Consider the following 4,538-nt stretch of genomic DNA (forward strand, 5'->3'; position numbering starts at 1 on the left):
TTTCGTAAACATTATCCCCTATTTTCAAGAGTAAAAAAAAAGTCCTTGAATTGGATTTTCAAAACGTTTTCATGACTGTTGAAGGTTTGTAGAAAAGATATATGAAGAGATACTGATGTTTCATAAGGTAGGTAATGAGATACTGGCACGGACCTAAAATGAATCTTAACCCAACTATTTCCAAAGGGTACTAGTCAGGTTCTCGTGTGTGTTTTCCACGTTCACGGTGTAGATGTCCTGTTAAACAATCCCCAGGCTCATAATTCTACTCATGGAAATACTGACACAGCCCCTACGAAAATCTTGTCTAATGTGGGTGTTTATGTAGGCCCCGAAATATTTGAGAATGTGGGCCCTGGCTGGTGCATGAACGTGTAGGCATGAGAATGTGTTTGTCAGTGTGTTGCTAACCTGCTTGTTACTTGTTTGGGGAGAGAGAGAGAGAGAGAGAGAGAGAGAGAGAGAGAGAGAGAGAGAGAGAGAGAGAGAGTCATCCAGCCACGGTCTGATCACATGCTATACTCGTGGTTGACAGCCTGTACCACCCCACAAAGTGTGTGTGTGTGTGTGTGTGTGTGTGCATTCATTTATCATCGACTGAGTGGAGACCTCATTGTGCAAGGTGCGGTGGCAGGTTGTCGTGCGTGGCTGTCAGCTTAGGAGGAAGCACAGTTGGGAAGGGATGAATGAGTCTTGTGACTGCCCATTAGTTACATACTGAGGAGGGAGGGAGGATACAATAACACTATTTATTAGCAACCTAAACAAAAAATCGGACATGAAGAATTATCAATAAAGCCAATAAATAAATCTGAGCAATCTGGTACCGGTACCGAGCAACCTGGTACCGGTACCGTACCGTTTAGCTGGTACCGTTAGTACTGGTACTGGTACCGGTACCTGCCCACCCCTAGTGAGAGATTGAGGAGGAGGGATAGAGATGGGGCACGAGGGTGTGCCGCTGAGAATGACGGGGAAGAGAAAGGATGAGGAGGGAAGAGGTAAAGGGAGGGAGTTAATTATATCCAGCGTGGGTGGTGCGGGACGTACGGTCCAGAGCCAGGCGCCGAGTGTAATTATACGTCTGGACTTCCGCTCGCTTGAAGGATAAATAACACAGGGGCCATGTAATTGAATAAGTAAGGTTCATGCGATCGTAATTATCACGATGGAAACTGAAGTACAAGCAAAGTGGAGACGAATGTAACAGTGTGTACCAACTTTCTTTCGCTTGTTTAAGGACACGGGAGGTGGTGGCTGAGTGGTCAGCGCTCGAGCGCGACCTCCAGGAGGACGCAGGTTCGCGTCCGTCCCGCCCGCCGCTCAGGGTTGGTGATTTTTTTATTTAAAAAAAAAAAGAAAATCAGATTTTTTTATTTAAATCAGATTTTTTTTATTTAAATCTGATTTTTTTTTTTTTAATCAGCATAACAATATTTGGAAACTATATAAATTCTATACATTAGTTTAAAACACATTTTGGAGTGTTCTTCCAGCATGTTGCATCATCTCTCACTTGGTTACAATGTGTTTGAACCTGTCAAGCAGCCCAGTAGCCACTGACCAGGATTGCATCATCTCTCTCAGGGTCTGTCCTGTTCCTCTTACATCATGTTAGGACATAGCCGGACTTGTGCCACTGTGTAGTAGTTTGACTGTTTAGGTGTTACAGGCCAGCCACTCATTCCTGAGCTAACAGCAAGAGCGTAGAGGTGTCACTGACCACAAGGATTAATGTATCTGGAAGGAAGAGTGATCCAGTGTGAGAACATTTTAACAGAATTCCTTCAAAGTCTGGGAAAGCATGGAGAGCTATATGCAAACAGTGTAAACTGTGAGTTACAATAAATAGTAGCAAGACTGAAAATAACCAAATTTATTGTCATAAGAATTAAAAACCTTATTTTTTAAAGATTTTGAATTTTGATTTCAAAGACTTTTTATGAACTACTTTCAAAGAAGTGTATCATTATTTTTCAAAGACTGCTTTTACAGTATAAATTCAATGTGCTTTTGTTTTAAATACAGGCCATAATATATTTTTTTAATTCATTACTTCAGGAAATCAGTAGAGTTCATTATAAGTAAACCTCTTTGATTTCCTTTTTTAATAGCATGTGGAATTTTTTGCTATATTGTATTGTATGGAGGAGGTGGTGGCTGAATGGATAGCGTGACGGTCCCGCGCTCGGGACGACGCGACCCGGACTTTAGATTCTAGGATTAAAGATGAGCTCCGGGAGGGCAGCATGAGCCAATGCAAGATGGCGCCACAATAAACACTGGCCTGCGCCAGAACGGGCTGGGACGACCATCAGGCCCCACTGGGAAGCATATTCGCCAAGTCTGGAACGCCTCGTCTCCACGGGAAATTAGGACCAATCACAGCGCGCTCAGCCAGGCAACGTATTGCCAGCTCGTGAAGTCATTACTTACCCTCTATTTACACAGTTTTATCAAATAATTATATGTTAATTATTTCGTGAGAACACACATATTTTCAACAGTTGAGATATTTATACTGATGTTACTGTTGTCTGACATGCTATAACACAGAGCTGGAACACATAACTGATAACTGTGTCGAGCTACTAAGTTATCTGAGAACACTGACGGAATATCGTCCCTTGCTTCTCGGGCCGTGTTACTTTATTTTCAACAGCTGAGATGTTTCTACTGATGTTATTGATGTCTGATATGCTATAACACAGAGCTGGAACACATAACTGATAACTGTGACGAGCTGCTATCTGGGAACACTGACGGAACATCGTCCCATGCTCCTCGGCTGTGTTACTTTATTTTCAACAGTTGAGATGTTTCTACTGATGTTATTGATGTCTGACATGCTATAACAGAGAGCTGGAACACATAACTGATAACTGTGACGAGCTAAGCTATCTGGGAACACTGACGGAACATCGTCCCTTGCTCCTCGGGCCGTGTTACGTTATTTTCAACAGTTGAGATGTTTCTGCTGATGTTATTGATGTCTGACACATTATAACACAGAGCTGGAATACATAAGTGATAACTGTAACGAGCTAAGTTGTCTGTGGGGGCGTGAGCTGGATACAAGGGGAGCGTGATTCTGTCTGCCAAAAATTTCATTTTTGCAAGAAAGACACCCACCCACCCACATACACCCACACCCACATCCACCCACCCACACACACACACACACACACACACACACACACACACACACACACATATACACACAGTCTGGGGGTCTACTTAAGCCATTAGGAAAAATGTTAGCTTTCCGTGAAGGCACATAAGAACTAATTGTCAATTACAGTAGACAGACGGAGTGCAACTTTAGGTAAGGAGTTGGTAATAAGCTGTGATTACATTCCCCCCTCACACTCAAGATATGGCACTGAAGAGCACTTTGATGAGTTGGAAAATTTTTTGATAACTTATACTAGTGATGACTACATGCATGTACTCTGTGGTGATTTTAATGCTCATACTCTCACTATGTCTGATGTTCCCTCTGGTGCTGGTGATGATGACCGGGTGCCTGCCGAGGTACCCCACATAAGTGTGAATGATTATGGTATAACTAAGACCAGGGCAAACCAAGATCTGACCCTAGACAGGAACTTTTATGGCAGGAAACTGGTTGAAGTTTGTAAAAATCATCAAGTGGTTATATTTAATGGAAGGATGGGGGAAGACTGTGGTATTGGCAAGCCTACAACTACATACAATACAACTATAGATTACATATTAGGTTCACCTGAAGTTATGCAGCATGTGGTGGTTTTTAGAGTATTGAATTATGATCCGCTATTGTCTGATGTACACTGTGGATTACACGTAAGGATGAAATTTATGGGACCAAGTAATGTGCCCGCTGTAAGCATGAGTGCCCAGGAGGCAGGACAAAGAAGAGCAAGTGAAAGGCCAGGAAAGTGGAATGCTGAGAGAAGGGGTGTATATGTGAGGAATATTAGTGAGTATAAGGTAATCGAGTTGATAGTTAAGTTGAATAATTTATCCATAGCTGATATTAACCAGGAATTAAAGCAAATATTGATTGACCCTGCACTTTCAACTTTTCCATAACATAAGAAAAAAACATATATGAAAATGAGCAACAGTGCCACTGTAAGGGGTTATGACAAACAATGCTGGAAAGCAAGAAAGGAGTACCATAAAGCAAGGCATAGATATCATTTTCACAGGAATAGTGTAAACTTTAACAGAATGATTGAGGAAAGCAGAAAATACAAAACAAATCTTAAAAGAATAAAAGACAAGAAGATAAACATAATTAAAGAACTTGGAAATGCAAAAGTGATGACCCTAAAGAATACTGGAAAATCCTTAATGGTCAGAAAAAGAGCCATCAGATCCCCATTACATTAAATGAATTTACGAGCATTTCAGACAGTTAGCGAGTGATGACAACATTGATAATAATGAAGTAAATATTCTAAATGATCATGGTCATATAGATAATGAACTCTTACCATTACTTAATGACCCTATAACTAACAAAGAGGTTGCTAGAAATATTAAAAAAAAAA

The sequence above is a fragment of the Eriocheir sinensis genome, unplaced genomic scaffold (genome assembly GCF_024679095.1).
Source record: "Eriocheir sinensis breed Jianghai 21 unplaced genomic scaffold, ASM2467909v1 Scaffold1407, whole genome shotgun sequence".
Classification (NCBI taxonomy): Eukaryota; Metazoa; Arthropoda; class Malacostraca; order Decapoda; family Varunidae; genus Eriocheir; species Eriocheir sinensis.